Source organism: Erinaceus europaeus, chromosome 9, assembly GCF_950295315.1.
Source record: "Erinaceus europaeus chromosome 9, mEriEur2.1, whole genome shotgun sequence".
Lineage (NCBI taxonomy): Eukaryota > Metazoa > Chordata > Mammalia > Eulipotyphla > Erinaceidae > Erinaceus > Erinaceus europaeus.
In genome coordinates this window covers 25,231,671-25,258,829 of record NC_080170.1, presented here as the reverse complement: position 1 = coordinate 25,258,829, position 27,159 = coordinate 25,231,671, and the positions used below count along the sequence as shown (strand labels likewise).

At 38.8% G+C, this 27,159-nt stretch overlaps 1 long non-coding RNA gene across 1 annotated transcript in view; it reads left to right on the top strand.

The window, feature by feature from the left end:
* LOC132540367 (uncharacterized) overlaps positions 1 to 26,061 on the top strand; it is a 157,035-nt gene extending 130,974 nt beyond the window's left edge. The window contains exons 2-3 of the long non-coding RNA XR_009551546.1: positions 15,220 to 15,358; positions 24,846 to 26,061. This is a non-coding gene — a long non-coding RNA (uncharacterized LOC132540367). The remainder of the gene's footprint in view (positions 1 to 15,219; positions 15,359 to 24,845) is intronic.
* The last annotated feature ends 1,098 nt before the right edge of the window (positions 26,062 to 27,159 follow it).

Sequence of the window (27,159 nt, the reverse complement as noted above, 5' to 3'; positions counted from 1 at the left end):
GGTCTGAATTTGCATTCTGTGGTTATCAGTAGGAACATTTCAAGTTGCACCAATTTCAGGACCCATCTTCTTCAGGTGGTAAATAGAGTATATTATCCAACCCCCCTTTGGAGGATGGAACATTCTCTACCATTGTTGATCCACGTAGAGGGCAAGGTCCTATGGGGACCACCCCAAAGGGGTCCATTATGTTGTTCCTGATGGAGATGACCAGTGATAGTGGGTAGAAGGGTCTATTCGAGGTCTAGGCTCATTGTGTTTATGTCGGTATCCCAGGATTCCCCGACTAGGGCCCCAGCTGATGGGGTGGCCTGATAATGACTAAAAAGTCATCATTAAAGTATGCCAGTCTCTTGCCATTATTCAGCTTTTGTAGTCCTTACTTTGATAAGGTTAGCTTTGGAGTGACCGAGGGAAGTGTAATAGGAAGTCGGTGAGGAGGGTATCTAGGTCTAAGTAGGAATTATTTTATTAGGCACTTTAAGGTGTCTTTTTAAGTCTTTCTACTTGCTTGCTGCATTTATTGACTCACTGCAAACTACTGTGCACTTTTGCTTTAAGGTATATATTTTGCCCAAATTTATGGATACATGTGTACATCTGTCCTATCTCATGGGACTTGGTCTATATCTAGGCTTTGAGGCTTTGTTAGGAAATGGACTACCAAAATGGAATTAAGGAGTCCTATGAGAAAGGAATGGTCCCACCTGAGTAATGATGCTGAAGGGCTGAAATTCCATGCCTGATGTCTCTGGACACATTCTGAAGTGAAGCATGCTGAGGTGGTACTCATTGCATTGAATAGGGTGGGAACAGCAGATGCAGTATCAATTGGTATGCATTGAGAGAAGCATCCTAGAAAGTGAGCCCCATCCTAGAAGTTCCAGAACTGGGGGGAATTTGGGCTTTATTGAGGAGGTGGGAGGTTCCGGCTGTCTTAGGGTTTAAGAAGGCAATAGATAGTTATTCCTATAAACAAATTATTTGGCAATCAGGTTGACTTTGAAAATCCCATTGTTAGGATTTGCTGTATCATACATAACCTCACCATAATTTGTCCTTTGATGTTATATATATCTGTATTTTATAAAGTAACACCACTGGTCCACTGGTTGTTTCTGCTCTCTTGGTCTAAGCTTTTAGGAGAGTCAACATTTCAAAGACTCAGCCTATGATCTGTGTATTGAAAAGTTTGAGACATTCAATCAATTTTTCCCCTATCATATTAATTAATTAGTGATTTATATGACTACAAGTTAATAGGAGTGTACATAAAAACCATTCCCACCACCAAAATACTGTATCCCATCCCATCCTCCCCCAACCCCCAATGAATCTGACCATGTACCCTCACCCTCCACCCAGAGATCTTTACTTTGGTGCCCTACTTCAAACTCAGTCAGATCCTGCTTTGAATTTCTCTTTCTGCTCTTTTTAAAAATTTTTAATTAATTAATTAATTAATTTTTAGACTAGAACACTGCTCAGTTCTGACTTATGGTGGTGCTGGGGATTGAACCTGAGCCTGAGGCTTTTAATGCATTTGCATAACCATTATGCTATCTTCCCAGCCCTCCCTTTCTGTTCTTTCTCAACTTCTGTTTATGGGTGGGATCATCCCATACTCATCTTTGCATTTCTGACTTAGCTCACTTAACATAATTCTTTCTAGCTCCATCCAAAATGAGTCAGAGAAGGTGGGTTCATTGTTTTTAATAGCTGTGTAGTATTCCATTGTGTATGTATAACACAGTTTTCTTAGCCATTCATCTGTTGTTGGGCACCTGGGTTGCTTCGAGGTTTTAGCTATTATGAATTGTGCTGCTATGAACATAGGTGTACACATATCTTTTTGGTTGGGTGTTATGGAGTCCTTGGGGTATATCCCTAGGAGAGGAATTACTGGGTCATATGGAAGGTCCATGTCTAGTCTTGTGAGAGTTCTCCAGACTGCTTTCCACAGAGGATGGACAAATTTGCATTCCTACCAGCAGTGCAGAAGGGTTCCTTTGTCCTTACAACTTCTCCAGCATTTGTTGCTGTTGTCCTTTTTGATGTGTGCCATTTTCACAGGGGTGAGGTGATATCTCAGTATTGTCTTTATTTGCATTTCTCTAATAGTCAGTGACCTGGAGCAATTTTTCATGTGTTTGTTAGCTTTTTGGATCTCTTCTGTAGTGAATATTCTGTTCATATCCTCTGCCAATTTTTGGATGAGGTCATTTGCTTTTTTGTTGCTAAGTCTACTGAGATCTTTGTATATGTTGGTTATTAGTCTCTTGTCTGATGTATGGCACGTAAAGATATTCTCCCATTCTGTGAGGGGTCACTTTGTTTGAGTGATGGTTTCTTTTGCTGTGCAGAAGCTCTTCAATTTGATGTAGCCCCATTGATTTGTTTTTGTTTTAGTCTTCCTTGCAATTTGATTTGTATCATCAAAGATATCCTTGAAATTTAGGTGGGAAAGTGTTCCACCAGTATTTCCCTCTAGTTATTTGATAGTTTCTGGTCTAATATCCAGGTCTTTGATCCATTTGGAGTTGAATTTTGTTTCTGGTGAGATAAAGTGGTTCCATTTCATTCTTCTGCATGTTTCAACCCAGTTTTCCCAGCACCATTTTTTGAAGATAGCCCCCTTTTTCCATTTAATATTTTGGGTCACTTTATCAAAAATTAGATGTCCATAGATGTGGGGATTTAGTTCTGGGATTTCAATTCTGTTCCACTGGTCTGCGTACATATTTTTGTTCTAGTACCAGACTGTTTTTATGATGATGGCCTTATAATATAGTTTGAGATCTGGGAGTGTGATGCTTCCATTTCTGTTTCTTTTCCTCAAGATTGTTTTTGGCAATTTTAGGTGTTTTCTGGTTCCAGATCAATGATTGTAGTGTTTTTTCTATTCTCTTAAAGATGCTTGGTGGAATTTTGATGGGTATCGCATTCAATTTGTATATGCCTCTGGGGAGAATATTAATTTTGATGATATTAATTCTTCCAATCTATGAGCATGGAATGTCTTTCCATTTCTTGGTAATATTTTCTATTTCTTTGAATATCAACTTATAGTTTTCAGTACACAATCCTTTCACTTCTTTGGTCAGCTTTATTCCTAGATATTTTATTGATTTTGTTGTGACTATGAAAGGGAGTGATTTCTGAATGTCCTCTACTTCAGACTTAGTGTTTGCATAAAGAAATGCCACTGATTTTTTGTACATTGCTTTTGTAGCCTGACAACTTGCTATATTGCCTAATGATTTCCAGTAGCTTTCTGCTGGATTCTTTAGGTCTTCCTATGTATATTATCATATCATCTGCAAATAGTGAGAGTTTGACTTCTTCTCTTCCAATCTGTATTCCTTTGATTTCTTTCTCTTGTCTGATTGCTATGCAATAACTTCCAATACTATGTTGAAAAGTAATGGTGATAATGGACAGCCCTGTCTAGTCCCTGATCTGAGGGGAAATGCTTTCAACTTCTGTTTTTTAAAAATATTTATTTATTTATTTCCTTTTTGTTACCCAACTTTTTTGTTACCCAACTTTTTTTGTTACCCCCTTTTTGTTTTCAACTGCTGTTTGTTGAGTACGATGTTGGCTATAGGTTTTCTGTACATGGACTCCACTATTTTGAGGAATTTTCCATCTATTCCTATTTTTTGTAGTGTTTTGAGCATTTTGTCAAAGGCTTTCTCTGCATCTATTGAGATAATCATGTGGTTTTTGGCTTTGCTTTTATTGATATGGTGGATGATGTTGATTGACTTACTCATATTGAATCAGCCTTGCATTCCTGGGATAAATCCCACTTGGTCATGATTGACAATCTTTTTGATATACTGCTGTATCCAGTTGGCTAGTTTAGAATGTATCCAGTTGACTAGTTTAGTTTAGAATGTCTTCTATTTTCTTATGTTATTATGTTCATTATTTTTTTTAGCTTCTTAGATATATTCTCTTGAATTATCTTTTAGTTTTATCATTTTCTTTAAAACAATTTGCATATAAAAAGGAAACATTGACAAGACCATAGGAAAAGAGGGGTACAACTTTGCACAGTTCCCACCACCAGACTTCCGTATCCCCTCCCCTCCCCTGATAGCTTTCCTATTCTTTATCCCTCTGGGAGTATGGACCCAAGGTCATTGTGGGATGCAGAAGGTGGAAGGTCTGGCTTCCATAATTGCTTCCCCGCTGAACATGGGTGTTGACAGGTCAATCCATACTCCCAGCCTGCCTTTCTCTCCCTAGTGGGGAAGGGCTCTGGGGAATTGGAGCTCCAGGACACATTGGTGGGCTTGTCTGTCCAGGGAAGTCTTGTCAGCATCCTGCTAGCATCTGGAACCTGGTGGCTGAAAAGAGAGTTAACATACAAAGCCAAACAAATTGTTGAACAACCATGGACCTAAAGGCTGGAGTAGTGCAGATGAAGAGTTGAGGGAGGGGGGGTGGTTCTCAATTTTATAGATAGCTAGTAGGCATATTTTAGTTATATTTCAAAGGGCCTGTAGCTATACTAGTTTTTTTTTTCTTTTTCCTGAGCCTGAAATCTGATATGCAGGTGAATCCTAATTATTGTCTGGGGAGATGATGTCATGGCTAGGAAAAGGACCAGAAAGCTGGACCAGGGAAGAGAGTATCTCCCTAATATGGGAAAGGGGTATAAATATTGTTGACTGTAAACCCCATCAATTTGATGTGATCTGGGGCCCATAATTAGCTTAGGAGCCTGTGTGACCTCTGCATCCATCTAGATCTGAGCTCACATTCTGTGGTCACGAGTAGGTACATTCCATGCTGCCCCAGTATGGACCCATCTTCCTCTGGTTTAGCATAGATTATGTTGTCCATCCTCCCTTCAGAGGATGGAACATGCTCTACTATTGTTGATCCAAGTTGAGGACAAGGTGCTATCACAAAGGGGTCTATTTTGTTGTTCCTGATAGAGATGACCAGTAACAATGGAGTGAGGGATTTATTCAAGTTCTAGTCCCAAGTTTTATAATTTTCATCACTTTACTGGTATGTCTGGTCTGCTGCTGGTTGTGCCCAGTATACACAATTTAATTTTATTTCATTTTATAGTATTAGATTTTTATAATTATTTTGAATTTTTGAAGTTTTCTTGCATTGTGTTTGACTATCATTTCTATTAATTCAAAATCTATTTACTTGTCTTTCAAATCTATTTCATTTTTTTGTTTTCTATGCTCTGTAGATATTTTCTGAACTTACATATTTCTTTTTAGAAATTTCTTTTCACTGAAGGGGATAATGCTTTAACAGCGTCATCATTGTCACAAGAGTAAATTTCACTATGCACAAGGACTCCAAAATCCTCTTCTACCTCTCCCTTCCTCTTCTTTTTCTAGAGTTCCTTGCTTTTAAAAAATATTTATTTACTTATTTATTCCCTTTTGTTGCCCTTGTTTTATTGTTGCTGTTGTTGATGTCATTGTTGAATAGGACAGAGAGAAATGGAGAGAAGAGGGGAAGAAAGGCACCTGCAGACCTGCTTCACTGCTGTCGGACTGCCTCAGAGTTTTCTTGTTTGATGTGAAGCACCATGTCCAGGTCATGTTTTACTTTGTAGTCTCCCTCCCTGTCTCTATTTATTGGGTCCCACTTATAAGTTAGATAATTTGGTTTTTGCCCTTCTTTTTTTGGCTTATCTCATTAAATATAATATTTTCAGCGAACTTACTTACATGTTTCTCATGAATAAAAAACATGCTTACATTGTAATCTGTGATATTATAAACATGTGAAGTCCTCTATTTTCATTCTTCTTTCATTTTTATTTATTTCCTTTTATTTAATGGGAGATTAATGGTTTACAGTTGACAGTAAAATACAGTATCTTGTACATGTGTAACATCACAGTTTTCCACATATGAGTTCAATTCTCCTCTGCCATTATTCTCCAGGACCTGAACCCTTCCCCCAGGCCCCACACCAGTGTCTTTTATTTTAGTGAAATACACCAAACCTAGTCCAAGGTCTGCTTTGTGTTTTCCCTTCTGTTTTTATTTTTCAACTTCTGTCTATGAGTGAGATCACTTCATATTCATCCTTCTCTTTCTGACTTATATCATTCAACATGATTCCTTCAAGCTCCATCCAAGATGAAGTGAGGAAGGTGACTTCACCATTTTTAATAGCTGAGTAGTACTCCACTGTGTAAATATACCACAATTCACTCAACCAATCACCTGTTGTTGGACACCTGGGTTGCTTCCAATTTTTGACTATTACACTGTACTGCTATGAACATAGGTATACACAAATCTTTTTGGATGTGTATGTTTGGTCTTTTAGGATATACCCACAGGAGAGGAATTTCAGGGTCATAAGGTTAGTCTACTTATAACCTTCTGAGAGTTCTCCAGACTGCTCTCCACTATTTAAAAAAAAATTTTTAGTCATATATCCCCCATTTTCTACATCTATTTGTTTATGTTTTATGTTCATTGCCCTTAAAAATAATTTCTGAGGGCCCTCAAAGTTCAGAGTCTAGTGATCAGTGTGTGTGTGTGTGTGTGTGTGTGTGTGTGTGTGTGTGTGTATGTGAGAGAGAGAGAGAGAGAGAGAGATTGAGAATATGTTTTCATACTCTAGGGCATAGTGTGAATTTAGTCACCTTCTACTGATTTTGAAGTTATAAATTTTCACACAAAACCAGGCATGATATTTTTATGGTAGTGGGTGATTTGAACATGATGATATAGTGCTCCCTCAAAAATAATTTTGAAGAATGAGATGATGAATTGATAAGAGTTTATATAGTAGGTAGAACTTTTCACATTTCTAACATTAGAGATATTAACTGTGGTAATGGTTCTCTACATTGAGTGTTTTATTCCAGGCACCGTTAGACATTTCAACTTAAAGTATATTTTCAGTGTTTAACATATCTGCTCCAGAGTTTGCTATTAGAAAAACAGGCTATGTGAATTGAATCAGTCTGTCCAAGGTGTAATTGGCTAATGGTAAAGCTAAGATTTACCCCCACATTTCTGAAAAAAAAAAGTACAATATCACACTACATAGAGATGTATCTCCACTTCAAGGAAACAGAGACTTGTTCTGTACGTCACAGTGAAACTTTTTTTTTTTTGAGAAACATATAAATTGAAAAATTAAAAAAAAAAGGACCCGTAGTATCATCCTTGGTATTTCCCCAAAAAGTACATTAGCATGTCAGAATAAAAAAAGCTGTGGGAAAATGGGATACCTATGCTCAAAGTTACTTTGCTAGCTTACACAGCTAATGCACTTTATCCCGTCCCAAATAAAGATTTGTAATAAACTAAGCTATATTTGTGGGTAACTGTCATAAAATATCTCTTGAGTACTTCTATTTCAAAAAAGAAATAATGATACTCTTCTATTTGATTAATGCTGCTTCTGCTTAAAATCTTTATGGCATTTGAAACTGATACGAGGATCTGTCTCATGTTTTTAAAAAAGATATTTAAAAAAGAGCAACTGAGAAAGAATGCTTTGCTTTTTTAAAAAAAACAGTTTGGACACAAGGACTTTAAATAATTAATTATGAGTTTAATGGGAAGTCATAAAAACAAATAAATAATGTACACCCAGGAAAGATAAGGTTTGTTAACAGATACTTAATGGTCTGTTGTGTATCACCTCTCTCTTTCCTTCAATTTCCTTTTTTTTTGCATCAGGTTTATTGCTGGGTTTCCATGCCTGCAGGACACATATATCATTGCAGGTAGCCTTTTTCCTTTTTAATTTGATAAGACAGAAAGAAATCGAGGGGATGAGAGACAGGGAGAGAAAGAGAGTCATTTGTAGTACAACTTCAAAGCTTGTGAAGCTTCTCTCCTGCAGGTGGGGACCTGAAACTTGAACCTGGGTCCTTGTACATGGTAACCTGGTGTGCTTAATTAGGTGCTATACCACTTGGCCCCAATTTATTCACTTTTTTTTTAAAGTAACAGACTATTTTGAAACTCCCCAAACTTTTTTTTTTAATGTTGCTGTATTTAATTGTATTGTTAGCACCTAAGAATAGTTTTTGTACTTGCCTCTTGGCTTGGAAATGACTTCTGCTATGAATTTCTTTTCTTTTTCTTTTTTTTTTAATTTATAAAATAAAAATATCAACAATATCATAGGGTAAGAGGGGTAAATTCCACACGATTACCACCACCAGAGTTCCGTATTCCACCCCACCCCTTGAAAGCTTTCCTATTCTTTATCCCTCTGGGAGTATGGAACCAGGGCCATTATAGGGTGCACAAGGTAGGAGGTCTGGCTTCTGTAATTGCTTCTCTGCTGGACATGGGCATTGGTAGTTTGATCCATATTCCCAGCCTGTTTCTTTCTTTCTCTAGTGGGACAGGGTTCTGGAGAGGTGGGGTTCCAGGACTCATTGGTGAGGTCATTTGCCCAGGGAAGTCAGGTTGGCTTCATGAAAGCATCTGTAACTTGGTGGCTGAAAAGCATCAAGATACAAAGCAGAACAAATTGTTTAATAATCAGGAACCTAAAGGTAAGAATAGAGCAGATGAGATTTGGGGTCTCCATTTTTTAAAGCTAGGAAGTCTATTATAAGTATATTCCAAGGGGCCCCTGATTCTACTAATTTTTGCCTGAGCCCAACAGCTAACATGCAGGTGGACTATAGGTATTGTCAAGGGAGATGGTGTCAGAGTTGGAAATAGGACTAGAAAGCGGGATCAGGGAAGAGAGAAGCTTCTAAATATGGGAAAAGTATATAAATATCTTTAACTGTAAACCCTAGCAGTTTGATCTGGGCCCATATTCAGCACAGAAATCTGTGTAACCTCTGCATCTCTGTTGGTCTGAGCTTGTATTCTCATGAATTTCTTATTGTTATTTATCTGGATAATTTCCAACACTGCATTCAAATAATTTAAAAAATATTTATTCATTCCCTTTTGTTGCCCTTGTTTTATTGTTGTGGTTATTATTGTTGTTGTTATTGATGTCGTTGTTGTTGGATAGGACAGAGAGAAATGGAGAAAGGAGGGGAAGACAGAGAGGGGGATAGAAAGATAGACACCTGCAGACCTGCTTCACTGCTTTTTGAAGCAACTCCTCTGCAGGTGGGGAGCTGGGGGCTCTAAGTGGGATCCTTGCGCTTTGCACCACGTGTGCTTAACCTGCTGTGTGCTACTGCCCGACTCCCCCAACATTGCATTCAGAATAAATTTCCCCAAATTGTAAATCCGACCACGGAAAACCCAAGCTGAAAAGCCTCTGCCAATTGTCTTTCCTGATATTTTCTTATCTATGATAAGATAGAATTGCTACCCATCACTGAGATGCCACAATTTCTTCCTACCCTTATGCAGAACATCATGTACAGTTACATACCCAGGAGCAAACTATACTGTCAGTCTCCTCCCTGAACTCTTAACTCTTTCTTTTTCCCTTCAGAGTCTTAGGAGGCTGGTGATGTTCAAAAGTGGTTTACAAATATTTTGGGGCTTAAGATCTCTTTTAAATCTTTTAAAAATATTTATATCATTCGACAGGACAGTGAGACAACGAGAGGGGAACAGTAGATAGACACCCACAGCTCTGCTTCACCACTTGTAAAGCTCCCCACTCCCTTCCCCCAGGTGGGGACTCAGGGCTTGAATCCTTATATACAAATCACACGCACCATAGAGTGGCAGTCCTTTTAACTCATAAAAGTAATCGAAAACCCCAGAGAGCTTTTGCTTATGTGAATCCTGCCTACTGAAATTTTTCATCTTCAGAACTGACACTGAGAAGTTTTAGACACACTTTCAAAATAAATTCTTAAAAAATAGTTTTGTTAGACTGAGCAGTGGCATACGTGGTAGAGCCATATGTTACCATGCCTAAGGACACAGGTTCAAACTCCCAGTCTCCTCCTGCCGGGAGGAAGCTTTGGGAGCATTGAAGCAGTGCTGCAGATGTCTCTTATTCTCTCTCCCTATTTCTGCCTTCCCTACTGAGGTCTCCCTGTCTCTATCAAATAAATAAATAGATACATAAAATATTTAAAATGTTGAAAAACGACTACACAGTGAAGTAAATAGCATCTTTAAGAAAACCACATTACTCCAAATTAAAAAAAAAAGTTTGACAAGTGTTATTGTTTTATATTTTTTATACTTTTTTCATGTCTGGCCAAACTGAATAATGAATTTTTCTGCTTTTGCCTCTTGTCCATTGGGATATTTTTGCTCTAGTTGAAGCAGGTGACAAACATCTGGTTTCATGTGGACATACCATTGGAAATGGAAGACCTCTTGTTGCCCTTGTTTTATTGTTGTAGTTATTATTGTTGTTGTTATTGATGTCGTCACTGTTGGATAGGACAGAGAGACAAGGAGAGAGGAGGGGAAGACAGACAGGGGAGATAAAGACAGACACCTGCAGACCTGCTTCACCGCCTGTGAAGCGACTCCCCTGCAGGTGGGGAGCCAGGCTCCAACCGGGATCCTTAACGCCGGCACTTCTGCTTTGCGCCACGTGCGCTTAACCCGCTGCGCCGCCAGACTCCCATGGAAGACCTCTTGAACCCCTTGAAAGTATCTTAGGGGCCCCAGGCTTCCTAGTGCCACACAATTGTTGAGGTGAAGTATATGCTGCCATAATGTATAGAAAACCCAATCAAAAGACACCAAGTAGGGTGCCTTTTATTGTAGAGGGAAACACAAAATCTGTGCAAATAAACACAGTAGTCTTTTATTTATTTATTTATTTATTGCCTCCGGGGTTATTGCTGGGGCTCTGTGCCTGCACTATGAATCCACTGCTCCTGGAGGCCATTTTTCCCAATTTGTTGCCATTATTATTATTGTTGTCATTGCTATTGTTGTTGGATAGGACAGATAGAAGTTGAGAGAGGAGGGGAAACAGAGGGGGAGAGAAAGACAGACACCTGCAGACCAGTTTCACCACCTGTGAAGCGTGGGGACCCAGGGGCTGGAACCGGGATTATTACACTGATCCTTGTGCTTCATGCCATGTGCCCTTAACCTGCTGCGCTGCTGCCCGACCCCCAGTAGTCTTTTTTTTTTTAAGCACTTAGTTCTTACAGTATATTGTATTATTCTGGTGCCAGCATGTTGCTGTTTTAAGAACTCAAAATGAATACTTGATTCAGCATTATCCAGGAAACCCGTTACATGCTTCATTTGGAAAAAAAAAATGTTTTTAAAAGTCAGCTCACATATAAGTGAGATAATGAATGTGAAAGTACTTAGTTTCCCCTTCCTTCCTCTTTCTATAGCTTCTCTAAGTAGGATCCTTCAGAAAGAAAAACAAATCATTTGAGGAATGCTTTTCTCCATTATTAAAAATATATGTCACACACACACATCTACTTCCAAAAACTCTTTTTAGAGCATATTTTGTTTGTTTGTTTGTTTCACTGGTCTGGTAGTCTGTTTAGGGAAGCTATGATAGCTTGGGCCTGGTTTCACTTTTAATTAGGAGTCAGTATGGTTGATGAAAGTTGAACCATAATGTTTCAGAAGTCTCTTGGACTCCTCCTGAAGCTCTTCAGTTCTAATGGTAGTCCTTTAGTTCTTTCTTTATTTTTTTTTGCCTCCAGGGTTATCGCTGGGTCTCTGTGCCTGCACTATGAATCCATTGCTCCTGGAGGCCATTTTCCCCATTTTGTTGGCCTTGTTATTTTTTCCCATTTTGTTGGCCTTGTTATTGTCATTATTATTATTGTTACCATTGCTGTTGTTGTTGGATAGGACAGAGAGAAATGGAGAGAGGAGAGGAAGACAGTGATGGGGAGAGAAAGATAGACACCTACAGACCCACTTCACAGCTTGTGAAGCGACTCCCCTGCAGGTGGGGAGTCAGGGGCTCAAACCAGGATCCTTATGCCGGTCCTTGTGCTTTGCACCACATGCACTTAACCTGCTGCACTACTGCCCAACTCCCGGTAGTCCTTTAGTTCTGTGGTTGGCCCTATCGTTGTCTTCAAGGGATATGTGCTTCGCAGGATATGTCTGATTACACCCTGTGCAGTAAGATGTTTGATCTTCACAAGTTCCAGGGACTAGGGTATGGATATCTATATTACACACTCAACTTTGATGCATTTTGTTGGTTTTATTCTTCTCAACCTTAATTGTAAGATAATAGGGGTATAATTTCATACAGTTTCCACCACCAGAGTTCTGAGTCCTATCTTTTCCATTGGAAAGTGCTGTAGTTCTCCCAAAGTCACTGATATGGGCTGATCTAAAACTATATATCCCATTCTTTCCAGTGGTCCTTGCCTCCCCTTCCTTTCTAATTCACCCCTCTTATTACTATTTCCAAGTGTCTTTCTTTTTTTCTTTTTCTCTCTCAGATAAGCAAAACCAGGCCTGGCTTCCTCTGGTGTTTTCCAAATTTGTTTCCCTTTCCTTGATGCTATAAAAAACAGGATTCCTGGTGACAAATGCTTCAGGTCCTGCTAGAATGGATGTGCAGAGTCCTCTGATTTACTTCCCCTATCATTTACCCTTCTGGAAATGTGGACAAAAATTCTTTTGGGGGCCCAGAAGGTGGGAATGCTGGCCTCTTTAATTGTTTTTCTGCTGGACATGGGCGCTAGCCAGTCAACTCATACCCTCAGATTGTTTCTATCTTTCCCTAGTGGGCTAGGGCTCTGGAGGGGTGAGGTTGCAACAAAGCATTGTCAGCCTTCATCTTTAAGTGACTAAAGAAAAAAATAAAATAATGGAGGTCAACAGGAGAAGTACCAGATGACAAATAATGTTGACATCAAGTATAACCTGGAAAACTGTCCTTTTAAAAATCTATCACTCCATGTACATTTAGGCTAATTAATTTTCCACAGTCTATTGTATTTATTATAGAATCCATTTTACTATAAGAAAGACAAGTGCTAGCACTTCGCAGTCTGCTCATGTATCATTTGATCTACTGGTTGCTATGGAGATAATCCATTTTAAGTAAATATTAGCTAGCAGGTGGAACTGCATGAGAAGACATGATGTAAGTAGGGGTGCTTCCCTATGTTTAGATTTTATTTCTTAAGAAGAAAAAATATATATATATATATATATATGTACTTTTATCCTGGTATCAAGCTTACCTGTTAATATTATCATCCTGTGTCTTAAACAACTTTTCAAATGTTATACTTAGATGTACCTTCTACTCACACATTAGAATGGTATTAAGGAAAGAGAAATTTCATTGTATGCTTTTGCTGAAATTTGTGGAAATCAATATAAAGTTGATTATTCTTTGACAAATTTTATCTAGGTTATCTGAAGTGAGTTAACATTACTTACTCTATTCAGCCTGAGAGACAGAAATTTTATTTTTCCAGTTTTTCTGGGGTATCACTGACAAATAAAATCACAATTTATGTTCAGTGTCTGATGTGTGGATGGTCTGAGGTGATTACCACAGGCAGGTTATTTAACACCTGTGTTACTTCATGTAGTTACTTGTCTTTATGAAAGTATGTAAGGTCTCCTGGCTTTGCTATTTTTTTTTGGCTTTGTTATTTTTAAGAATGCAATACAGTTGGGGAAGTCGGGCTGTAGCGCAGCGGGTTAAGCGCAGGTGGCGCAAAGCACAAGGACCGGCATAAGGATCCCGGTTCGAACCCCGGCTCCCCACCTGCAGGGGAGTCGCTTCACAGGCGGTGAAGCAGGTCTGCAGGTGTCTATCTTTCTCTCCTCCTCTCTGTCTTCCCCTCCTCTCTCCATTTCTCTCTGTCCTATCCAACAACGACAACAACAATAATCACTACAACAATAAAACAACAAGGGCAACAAAAGGGAATAAATAATATAAATATTAAAAAAGAATGCAACACAGTGTTAGTAAATACAGACATCAAGTACTAGCCTACAGGATAAGAGACTCAGAAAGTATTCATCTTATAACTGAGCTTCTTCATCTTATACCCTTTGACCAAATTGTCTCCATTTCTTCTATTTCTGCTGGTAACATTCCATTCTGTGTTACGATAACTTAACACTTTTTCCTTAAAGATTCCACATCTAAGTGACACCATGTGGTATTTGTCTTTCTCTGTCTGGCATATTTTACCCACTACGATGTCTTCCAGGTTTATCCACAGGGACTTTTGTCTATCTTTTTTATCTAGGTTTCTGCTTCTCATTTGTAGTTCTTCATATATTATGAATACTAGCCTTTTGCCAGCTGTTTGCTGTACATATCATATTTTTCTGTGGGTTATCTTTTTTATTCTCTTTGAAAAACAGAATTTGTTAATTTGAGTGAAGTCTGACTTATTAGTTTTTGCTTGGTGGTTACTTCTATTTTGGCTTAATTCCTTTTGAGTTTGTGTGCTTTGTTGGAACATTTTTTTCCCCATCTCAAGAAGGTGTCCTTCTCTCCTGGATCTATAATCAGAAACAGACCATAAGACTTCAAGGAAATAATTATGAAGGGTGTCTTTATTAAAATGGGATTTAAAGAGTATTTTTTAATACTACAAACAGAAATATATGACCTAAGCAATTTTTTACGTTGTGTGGAATATAAGTATGAATTCTTTGAAAATAAGAATACTCAATTGTCATTTGGTTTATTTTTATATTTCACATATTCCATTGAAAAAGTTTACTATTTTATTATTGAGAATAATTAACTTCCCAATATCTTGACTGATAGCCTTATCATAAAAATTCTTCTCTATTTGCCTAATTTATATGTCAAGTAAATAGTTTTTTAATTGAGAACTGATGGAACACCCCCACCCCACCTGGGTCTCCCTTTTCAAGAGTTTCTTGTCTATATGGTTTTTGCATTTTCATCTAATTTCAGTATTAGTTCATTATATTGGATACAGTAATTCAGATTTTATTGAATTTGTAGAGCAATATAGGAAAATATCATATGTACATTTTTAATGAGTTTTTAAAATTTTTAAATTATTTTTAAAAATCTATCTGTTGGATAGAGACAGTCAGAAATTGAGAGGGAAGGGGATGATAGAGAGGGAGAGAGACAGACAGACACCTGCAGCACTGCTTCACCACTTGTGAAGCTTTCCCTCTGCAGGTGAGGACCAGGGGCTCCAACCTGGATCCTTGCGCACTGTCACATGTGCGCTCAACCAGGTGCGCCACCACCTGGCCCCCATATGTACATGTTTTTCCCCCACCAGGATTGTCACTTCGTACCAGCAAAACTTAACTGTTTCTTGTGGTTGTTTTCCTTTCTTTCTTTTTACAGAGGGAGAGAAACAGAGAAAAAGGTGGGGGAGAGATCTCTCCAGCACTAATGCTTCACTTGTGAAACCTCTTTTTCCCTGCTGATGGAGAATGGAGACAGGAAATGGGGTCCTCCTTCTTGGATAGGTGTGTTTTACCAGGTGAGCCACAACGTAGTGCCAGAGTTAACATATTTTCAGTGTTCATTCTTTCAATGTGGAAATGTAGATCCATTGTCACATTTTCTGTCAGCTGTTTCTCAACAACATGAAAGGGACCCTCACATGTTAGTGATTCCCACTGGTTCAGTCTCTTTGGAAATGAGTGTGGAGGCTTATCAAAATGATAAAAACAGGCTTACCCTAAGATGTAGCAAGTCTCCTCTCAGATATTTAACCAAAGAATACAAACACAATAATCATAAAGTTTTATTTTTCATTAATGACTTTTTTCATTTAATCTGTATCATTTTTTAAAATTTATTTTATTTATTTATTTATTTATTTAAGAATGGATTAGTGAACAAAAGCATAGGGTAGGAGGGGTACAACTCCACACAATTCCCACCACCCAATCCCCATAACCCACCCCCTCCCATGGTAGCTTTCCCATTCTCTATCCCTCTGGGAGCATGGACCCAGGGTCGTTGAGGGTTGCAGAAGGTAGAAGGTCTGGCTTCTGTAATTGCTTCCCCGCTGAACATGGGCGTTGACTGGTCGGTCCATACCCCCAGTCTGCCTCTCTCTTTCCCTAGTAGGGTGTGTCTCTGGGGAAGCTGGGCTCCAGGACACGTTGGTGGGGTCTTCAATCCAGTGAAGCCTAGCCAGCATCCTGGTGGCATCTGGAACCTGGTGATTGAAAAGAGAGTTAACATATGAAGCCAAACAATTTGTTGAGCAATCATGGATCCCAAGCTTGGAATAGTGGAGAGGAAGTGTTAGGGAGGTACTCACTGCAAACTGTAGTGTAATCCTGCTTTCAGGTATATATTTTGCAGTAGTTTATGGATACGTGTGCACATAAGCTCTCTCTCACAGAAACTGGTGTATATCTAGGTTATGGGACTTTGTTAGAAAGTGAACTACCTGAGATGAAATTAGAGTGTACTATTAAAGGAAAGGTCTCACCCGAGCAATGAAGCTGAAGGGTTGTCATTCCACACGTGAAGTCTCTGGATACAGTCTGAGGTGAAGCATGTTGAGATGGCAATCGTTGCTTTGGTTATAATCTGTATCATTTTTATAAAGGCTAATGGTTTACAGTTGAGTTGTTCACATGTGGTTACAATCTCTCTCTTTTTAAAATTTTATTATCTTTATTTATTTCATAGAGACAGCCAGCAATCAAAAGGAAGGGGGATATAGAAAGGGAATGAAGCAGAGACATCTGCAGCACTGCTTCATCACCTGTGAAGCTTTCCCCCTGCAGGTGGGCACCAGAGGCTTGAACCTGGGTCCTTGCACATTATAATATGTGCACTCAACAGGTGTATGTACCACCACTTGGCCAGGTTACGATCTCTTATTTCCCCATGACAGACATCTACAAAACCTCTCACACCCAAATTTGGTTCTTTTCCGCCATTGTGTACCAGAACCCTGCAACTCCCTCACCCTCTTCCCTTCCTACCCAGATTCCTCTGCTTTGGTCTAAGTTTTACATTGTGTTTTTCCTTTCTGTATTTATTTCTTAAGATGTGTTTATGGGGGGTCCGGCAGTAGCACAATGGGTTAAGCACATATGGCTCGAAGCGCAAAGATTGTTATAAGGATCCCAGTTCAAGACCCCCCGGCTCCCCACCTGAAGGGGAGTCGCTTCACAAGCGGTGAAGCAGGTCTGCAGGTGTCTTTCTCCCTCTCTATCTTCCCCTCCTCTCTCCTTTTCTCTCTGTCCTATCCAACAAGGACGACGACATCATCAACAACAACAACTACAAAAAAACAAAAAAACAGGGAGTCAGGCGGTAGTGCAGTGGGTTAAACGCAGGTTGCACAAAGCGTAAGGAGCAGCGTAAGGATCCAAGTTTGGGCCTCCCTCCCCACCTGCAGAAGAGTCGCTTCCCAGGCGGTGAAGCAGGTCTGCAGGTGTGTCTATCTTTCTTTCCCCCTCTCTGTCTTCCCCTTTCTCTCCATTTCTCTCTGTCCTTTCCTGTCCAACAACAACGACAACAATAATAGACAACAAGGGCAACAAAAGGGAATAAATAAAAAAAAAATCCAACAACAATGGCATCAAAAGGGAAAATAAATTAAAAAAAATTAAAAATGTGTCTATGAGTGAGATCCATCAGTATTCATCGTTCTCTTTCTAGCTTATCTCATTTAGCATGATAGGTAATTTAATATTTCACTAAAAGCCACTCACTTTCTTTTATGTAAGAATGAATTCTTGCTGTTTCTGACAACATAGATGGAGTTGAAAGTATAGTGCTAAGCAAAAGAAGTCAGAAAGAGGAAACTTTTATGCTGAATGATCTGATTCAGATGTAGGATTTAAAAAATCAAAACCAAGGGAATGGACAAAACCGACTCTTGGATTCAAGCTGCTAAACTGGAGATTGACCTGATGGGTCAGAAAGGGAGGGGGAGGCTTAATAGATTCTGAATATTTGGTACTTTGAGTATATGGTGTGATGGGACAACTTATCTTTATTTTATTTTTTACTTTATTTTGCCTCCAGAGTTATTGCTGGGGCTCAGTGCCTGCACCATGAATTCACTGCTCTTGGAAGCCTTTTTTTTTTTTTTCTCCTTTTGTTGCTCTTGTTGTTGTAGCCTTGTGGTTATTATTGTTGTTGTTGATGTCGTTCGTTGTTGGCTAGGACAACGAGAAGTGGAGAGAGAAGGGGAAGACAGAGATGGGGAGAGAAAGACACCTGCAGACCTGCTGCACCGCCTGTGAAGCGACTCCCCCGCAGGTGGAAAGCCGGGGGTGGGGGTGGGGGTTCGAACTGGGAGCCTTTAGCGGGTCCTTGTGCTTAACCCGCTGTGCTATTGCCCGATCCCCTTTGGGAAACTTATCTTTAAGGAAGTGTGGACAAAGCATTCCTGAAGCATATAAAGTGATGTAAACCAATGTTAACTGAGCTTTAAAAAGTCAAAAGTATTCCTTAATACAACCTTGTAATCTTTTCCTGTAAAAGTCTAATGTATGGTTAAGTGTACATGATATGAAGCGTAAGGACCCGTGCAAGGATCCAGGTTTGAGCACCCCAGCACCCCACCTGCAGGGGGCATCTTCACTAGTGGTGAAGCAGATCTGCTGTTGTCTCTCTTCCCCTCCCCTCTTCCCCAATAAAATGGAAAAACAATGGCTGCCAGGGGCAGTAGATTCATAGTGTCAGCACCAAGCCCCAGCAATAACCCTGGAGGCAAATTTAATTAATTAAAAATTCTATTCATCTTTGCGACAATGGATTTACGTATTAATGTCATTTTGAACAATCTTATTATTCAAAATTTACTAAGTCCTATTAACTACAGTAATTTAAGAATTGATGATATTTGATTTCTTGTTTAAATGATCTTGTTATCTGAGAATAATGATAGTTTCTTTCCAATTTTTTTTTTTACTTTTTAAATTTATTTTCCCTTTTGCTGCCTTTTTTATTGTTGTTGTAGTTATTGTTGTTATAGATGTCGTCATTGTTGGATAAGACAGAGAGAAATGGAGAGAGAAGGGGAAGATAAAGAAGGGAAGAGAAAGATACCTGCACACCTGCTTCACCACCTGTGAAGCGACTCTTCTGCAGGTGGGGAGCCCGGGGCTGGAACCGGGATCCTTAAGCCGGTGGTTGTGCTTCGCGCCACGTGCGCTTAACCTGCTGGCTACCGCCCGAATCTCTCTTTCCAGTTTTTATTTTTGTCTACCAGTTATATTTTTGTCTACTATTCTGGTTACAACTGAGTTGAAATACTACGTACAAGTATGGATAGAGAGCATCTTCATCTTTATTCCCAACTCAAAGTAGAATTTCAAAATTTTACCACATACTATGTTTAATGCAGGCTGCTGTAGATATTCTTTTCAGTATTTCAATGTACCCTTCTTTTTTGCTGGCTAAAATTGATTTTATTTTCTTTATCATGAACAGATGGTGAATTTTATCAACTGTATTTTCCACATCTATTAAGATGATTGAGTAAATTTTATTCTTTATGCATGTAGTAAACTGCATTGAATAGCTAATGCTAAACCAGCTGTGACTTCTTGGTAGAAAACCAATTTTGTTATGATGTAATATAATTTTATGTAATTGTGGTTTCAGTTTACTAATATTTTGCTTAAAATGTCCAATTATTATAATGAGTGAAATAAGCATTGAATTTCTTTCTTGTGATGATCTTGTCTAGACTTTTCTGTGTTCACAAGATCTGTTGAGAAGTATGCTCTTTTTTATTTTCTGAAAGAGATTTAAAAACTTGGAATTGCTTCTACTTTCAACATGTGGTTGAATTCACTAGCAAAGCCATCTTGATCAAAGTTTTCTTTGTGGGAAATAATAAATCGCAGTGTTTCTCAAATAAATCAACTTAAACATTTTACAGGAAGTGACTATTCCGTTAACTTTTTCAGATTTGTTGCCATTCAGTTACTTGGTATTATATCTTCCCATAATTGCTATGTACATAATCTGTAAACTAAGATCTTGGCATCTTTTTTTTTTAATATTTATTTTTTTTATTCCCTTTTGTTGCCCTTGTTGTTTTATTGTTGTAGTTATTATTGTTGTTGTCCTTGTTGGTTAGGACAGAGAGAAATGGAGAGAGGAGGGGAAGACAGAGAGGAAGAGAAAAAGCTAGACACCTGCAGACCTGCTTCACCGCTTGTAAAGCGACTCCCCTGCAGGTGGGGAGCCAGGGTTCGAACCGGGATCCTTATGCCGGTCCTTGTGCTTTGCGCCACCTGCACTTAACCCGCTGTGCTACAGACCAACTCCCCGCATTTTTTTTTAAGAAAAGGCTTTCCTGGTAGAGGAGGATCTAGTGGGGGTTGAATTATTGTTATATGGAAAACTGAGAAATGTTACATATGTACAAACTACTGTATTTTACTGTTGGCTATAAACCATTAATCCTTCAATAAAAGAATAGAAAAAAAAGACTTTCCATTTTCATTCTTACCTCTGTGGGTTCTCTCTCTATCATATATATATATATTTCCTAAATAATAAATATATATATATTTCCTAAAAAGTCTTTATTGTTTTCCTTGAGACTTTAAAAACATTTTTTTCTTCATTGCCAGGGATTCACCCCTTCCCCTCTGACTATTTTACAGGTAGTGACAGACAGATGGACAGAAGAGGCTGAAGCTTCTCCTAGCTCTCTAGGGGCTAGACTTGAACCTGGGTTGAGTGTGTAAACACAAACTTTAAAATGTTATTTCTTCCCTTTTAATTCTTTTCAGGAAAAAAAATTAAACTGAATTATCTCACTTACCTTTACTGAAATTACTTGCCCCTAATCTTCAGCTGTTTACATATTTTAAGACATATTAACATTTTATTGAGTTCCTCTGTATTTAGTTTTTTCTATATGCAACACATGAGTGAAATTATTTGGTATTTGTCTTTCTCTGACTTAATTTACTTAGTGTGATACCCTCCATGCTGTTGGAAATAGAAGAATTTCATCTTTCTTTTTTGGTATTTCATTGTGTGATATATGTCTATATCTACTATATCTATATCTATCATTCATTGTGCAGGTAGATTGGTTAGTTTATCGATACTTTTTTTATTCCGGGAAGATCATATCTAGGGTCTCATACATGCACATGGAATGAAATGTGCACTCCACAGGTGAGTGGCCATCATGAGAGAGAGCGAGAACTCAAGGCATCACTCCACCATCCATGACATCCCACTTGTATTGTCTCTGTTGCTCTCTCATGTAGTGCTAAGATTCTCATACCTGTAAGACATATAGTTCACTACTGACCTACCTCCTGGCTTTGATATTTTTACCACTATGAAGTTTATATCATACTTCCCTGCTTTATTATTTTAACCTCAACAGTTCTCACTTTCTAGGAATTATATGTTTTGCACATTGTGTTGTTGATTGCTTCTCTTTTGTCTTCTCTCCTTTCCTCCATTGTGTCAGGGACCTTTGTGCTCTCTGCTGTTCCCTATTGTATTCTCAGTGTCAAGAGTAGTGATCTGCACAAAGCCATACACCAAATACAAAAGGCATAATTTAATTCAACTCATTTTTTGTAGCTTTTTAAAAAAATTCTTTATTGGGGGATTAATGGTTTACAGTCAACAGTAAAATACAATAGTTTTTATGTACATAACATTTCTATATAACAATACAACCCCCACTAGGTCCTCTTCTGCCATCATGTTTCAGGACCTGAACCCTCCCCCCTACCCCAAAATCTTTTACTTTGGTGCTATACACTAATTCCAGTCCAAGTCTGCCTGGAGTTTTCCCTTCTGATCTTGTTTTTCAACTTCTCCCTGTGACTAAGATCATCCCATATTTATCCTTTTGTTTCTGATTTATCTCACTTAACATGATATCTTTGAGCTCCATCCAAGATGGAGTAAAGAAGGTGAATTCACCATGCACCCATTGGTCTATGGAGCCTCAGTAATAAGAGTCTCTTTGCATAACCATTATGTCATCTACCCCTGTTCACATTCTCAGTTTTCTATATAACTTTAACCCCTGTCTAGGTCCTCCTCTGCCATCATGTTCCAGGACCTGAACCCTCCCCCCTCCCCCAGAGTCCTTTACTTTGGTGCAATACACTAGACCCAGTCCAAGTTCTGCCTTGTGTTTATTGTTCAGCTTTTTTTTTTGTAATTGGATTCATTTCATTGAAGATGCCTTAAAATTAGATGGAAAAGAGTTCTGCCAATATTTTCCTCTAAGCATTTGATAGTTTCTGGTCTAACATCCAAGGGGTGTTGAAATCCCCTACTATTACTATTGATTTATTGCTGTAGCCCTTTCAGTAAATGTTTGATTTTTTGTTTGTTTTTTTACAGAACACTGCTGATCTCTGACTACTGATGATATCATAGATGAGACCTAGGGGCTCTTATATGCAACTCTTATTTGATCTTGCTTCTCTATTTTCTTTCTTGTTTTTGTTACTCTATTTTTAATGATGGAACTAGGGTATTGCATATATGCAATTTTACTTCTCTGGCCACTTTTGCATTCTAATAGAGAGATAGGAGAGAGGGGCCGAGTGGTGATGCCCCTGGTTTTGCTTCAGAGTCAAGGAGAGAATATGGAGGAAGGCCATTTAAAGATGGATTTTGAATGCCAAGGAAACACTTTTAGATGAGAGGAAGAGTCATTCCAGAAAGTTGAATGCCATGCTAAAAAAAAAAAAAGAGTAAACACTTCACTGGAATAGGAATTGATAGTAGGGCACAGATTTAAAAGATGTTTTCAAGGAAGCATTGATAGTACTTGTTATTCTTTTGAGAAGTAGAGTTGACAAAGGGACCATGTCAAAGATGTCACTGGTTTTGGCATCCTGGATTAATTATTCAAGATAGGGAACACACTAGGCTCTGAAAGTGATATGTGAAACTTTCTTGATGACATTTACTCAACTACTAAAATTCTCCTCTAATTGCAGAGCGGGGTTGCTGAGAGAAATTTGAACTGCTTTAAAGAATCAGGCCTCTCCAGGACTGGCTGTCATAGGCAGTGTGCAAAGATTGTGTCTGAATACTTTTACTCAGTATTGATTCAGGGTTTCTGTGAATAGACTGTTATTTCTGAATATATATATATATATATATATGTATAAATATATATATATTCCAGTAATCATGTGAATTTTGGAATAATCATGTTAAAGAAAACTCTGAGAAACAGAGAAAAAAAAGCATATATATTTGCCTTTGTTAAGAGTAGTTTTTGTATTTTTCAAGATTTTACTTATTTGTAGTAAAAGAAAGAGAGAATCAGAACATCATTCTGGCACATGGGAAGTCACAAGGTTGAACTCAGGAAGTTATGCTTGAGAGTCCAAGGCTTGAGTCCACTGTTAAAGGCCTCAGTATAATGTAAACTGAAAAAAATGGAGTTTGAATTAAGCTTTTCCAGAATAAATTTTCAGGAAAATAAGGTAATCAAAATAGTCTGTGGCAGAGTAATTTCAAAGAACTTTAGTGGAGAAAACAAACAAACAAAAGAGATAGTCTGGAGGGGGGTAGTTAACAGTAGTTATTGATTCCTCTGATTTTGGGAGGATTTAAAATAATCACTTCCAGTCTGACAGAAGACATAAAAAGAACTGTCCTCATCTGCTTCAGGAGTTTCAATAGTATCCATACTCTATCTTAAAACTTTAGTTGTTTGCTTGATATCATTAAAATGAAGTTTTTACATTTTTTAAAGAGCCCACTGTGAACAATTCCTTTTTCTGGAGCTACCCTGGGGGCTTTTGTGATACTGATAAGATTCTACACTTGATTATAAATTTGTGGAACTGTACATGTGCTCAAGAAGAAATGTTCGGATTCATTCTTTTAAATAAGTTATTTAATTATTGAATAGCAACAGACAGAGAGAAATCAAGAGGCAAGAGGGAGATAAAGAGGTAAGGAAAGAGAGACACCTGCAGCACTGCTTCACCACTTGCCAAGCTTTCTCTACAGGTGGCGACTAGGGGTTTGAACCCGGGTCTTTGCAGATTGTAACTAACATGTTCAGTTTATCAGGTGCGCCACCACTGGCCCTGCTTTGGAATGTAGTTTATATGCCCATAAAACATTTTCTAGAAAAGCAGTGGTATGTGTTTCATATGTATTGTAACAGTCACTTTATTTTAATTAATTTTGTTTATTATTTATTGGATAGAGACAGAGAAACTGAGAGGGAAGATAGACACAGAAGGGGAGAGAGTGGAAGAGAGAGAGAGAGAGAGAGGGGGGGGGGCAGGCTGTGGCACTGCTTCACCACTTGTGAAACTTCCTGGCAGGTGGAGACTGAGAGCTTGAACTTCTGTCCTTGTGCACTTTAACATGTATGCTCATCCAGGTGTGCCACCACCCAGGCCTACTTATTTCTTATACTTCCTTTTGGAGGGTAAGGGTTTGTGTCTACAAGAATCCACCACTCCCAGAGTAATTCTTTTGAAAGAGGGTTTAGATGCAGACACAGAGGGAGAGAGACTACTGCACCACACAGCTGTTGCTGAAGCTTGCACTGATGCAAGAAACAGAGTAGGAGAGAAGAGAGAGAGAGAGAGGGAGAGGGAGAGGGAGAGGGAGAGGGAGAGGGAGAGGGAGAGGGAGAGAAAGAGAGGGAGGGGGATGGGGAGGGGGAGAGGGAGAGGGAGAGAGGGAGAGAGGGAGAGGGAGAGAGGGAGAGAGGGAGAGGGAGAGAGACTACTGCACCACACAGCTGTTGCTGAAGCTTACATTGATGCCATGTGTGGCATGGCACTCCCAGCGGACTGGAACTCAAGTGTGTGCTCTGTTATGTAAGCCTCCTCATGCTTCTTTTTGGAAGCAAACCTTCTGCAATGAAATAAATTTGATGGGGGGGGGGAGGGAACAACAATTGTGCACTGTTACTCATTTTTGTGTGCGAGATTGTCAGGGGTCACATGAAAATTGCATTACACCATGAAAACTGACTTGGAAACACACAGAATATCTCTGTTTTTCAGGTGATTTAAGGTTTGCCAAACAGCATTCAGAGATTCCATGAATGTGCCCAAATTGCAAAGGAAACCTTAGAAAAAATGCCTCCCTGAGGTGAAGTTAACTTGCTTGGAACTGAAGACTTTTTTTTTTATAAGGATGCCAGTTTGCCCACTGTATGGCCCAAGTGTTTATTCAGCGGAGTCTTGGATGAAAGCCACCACGTCAATGTCACATTCTCCGCACATGTGAGGAAAATACATGTGAGACATAGCAAATTAGGTGTCATGCTCTGGGAAGGGTGGAATGGGATTGATTTGCCACTTTTAGCAATGCTCTTTTACTGTCAGCTGTGGCTTTTAGGAGAGCATTAGAGATTCTTGTCACAGATGTTTCTTTCATAAACTGTTGGGAGAGAATGACATTCTGCAAAGATGGTTTACTACTCTTCTTTCTTCTCTCGGGGAAACAAAGTACGTCGGCACTCCTCGCCAAATGGACTCAAGGAGCGCTCTTCATTTATACCACAATGGCATTAAGGATCGTGACATTTGAAAGTTGATTTTAGAACTTTGTTGGCAAGTGTAGTGTGTGGAGGTATTTATTCAATGTGTTTGCCATTGAGGAGGTCTGTAAGGCTGTTTTATTGGGGGAGGGTGACAACCAGCCCATTGGATATTTAAAAAAAAATGTTTGTGTGCCTTAAATTGATTGGCACACAACTGATTCAAGGGATTAATATTTCTAGCAGTAGATGTAGTCCATTCAAATGACTACATTAGGAGAAGTGAAAATTCTAGCATGGCTTTTTTTTTTTTTTTTTTTTTTTGCTTAGAAGATGAAGTTTATGAAGAACAATCATACTGGCCTGAAAAAAGGTCCTTGATGGAACTGCTTGATGGAGATTTTAATATTCAGGGGGCAAAAATCCCTTATCCACTGGGACTTTTAATTCAGCACCTCCATTTGGTATAATTTTCACTGAGAATTTGGGGGAGTAAATGTAAGTAGTCTGTACATAAGTATTTTCCTGCTGAACAAAAATGCAGTTGCCATAGCAACTGCACCATCACATGAAATCCAAGACATAGGAAGAATATTTTTCAAAAAGTGTGTTACCCATGTGTCATATTAATTTTTCTACTTTGTGTATGAGTCAGACTGTTTTCATCTGACTCTATGTGACAGCCCAGTGCTTAATCATTCACTCATTAAAGTTCTTTTTTTTCCCCCTTTAAATGCTCCAGATTGCCTACAGAAGTTTTTTTTCCCCTCTTTTTAAAACACTTGCAGGGGCTGGGTGGTGGTGGCACCTGGCTGAGCACACAGTTTATAATGCTCAAGGACCCGGGTTCGAGCCCCCAGGCCCCACCTGCAGGGGAAAAGCTTTGCGAGTGGTGAAGCAGTGTTGCAGGTATCTGCTGTTTCTCTTCCTATCACCTCATCCCCTGTACATTTCTGGCTATTGCTATCCAATAAATAAAGATAATAAAAAAATAAAATACCTGCAGACGGGAGGATTTAAGATGTGATCTGCCAATTTAGATAGGGAAGGATAAAATAGGACAGATATCTATATTTTTAAGTGAGTTACTTATTTTTTTAAAATTGATCTGGAAATATAATGCATTGTGCTGTTCTGAAGAATGAAATAAAGAGACAACTATATGAGGGGAAACTGTATTTTCAAATTGCCACACTGCTCTCCTACTATGCTGCAGTCATAAACTCTTAAATGTTTTATTTTCAAAGGCTCCCACCTTCTTTGACAATAGAGAAATGACATTTAAAAAAGTAAATAAGCCCCACACCGCAGGGAGGAGCTTCACAAGCAGTGAAGCAGGGCTGCAGGTGTCTCTCTGTCTCTCTCTCCCCATCTCCCTTTCCCCTTTCAATTTCTCTGTCTCTGTCCAATAAATAAATAAAACAGTTAAAAAATTAAATGTTGAAAAGTGAATGGAAACAGACCTCACGGAGTCCAAGTTTTACTCAATGCTTGCCCTTTCTTTCCTTGTTTGGGTTCCACCCCTAAGTGAGATTAACTGGGTGCAGCAAAGAACTCTGGGTCTGCTATGGGAGGGAGGGACATGGGAGGAGCCCTGTGAACCCTGGTGGAGGAGGACTGGAATTGGTGGTGAGCATGGTCTAGAGATTCTCATGGGGAGATATGAAATTGTACTCATGTAACAACTTTCTTGTAAAATAATTTCACAAATTAAAAAAAAAATTGGAAGGCAAAATGATGGGAAAGCTGATGGTAAATTTTAATTTTTGATAGGAGTGTTTAAAAATGGTATTTTCCAAAATAATCTCTCTCTCTCTCTCTCTCTCTCTCTCTCT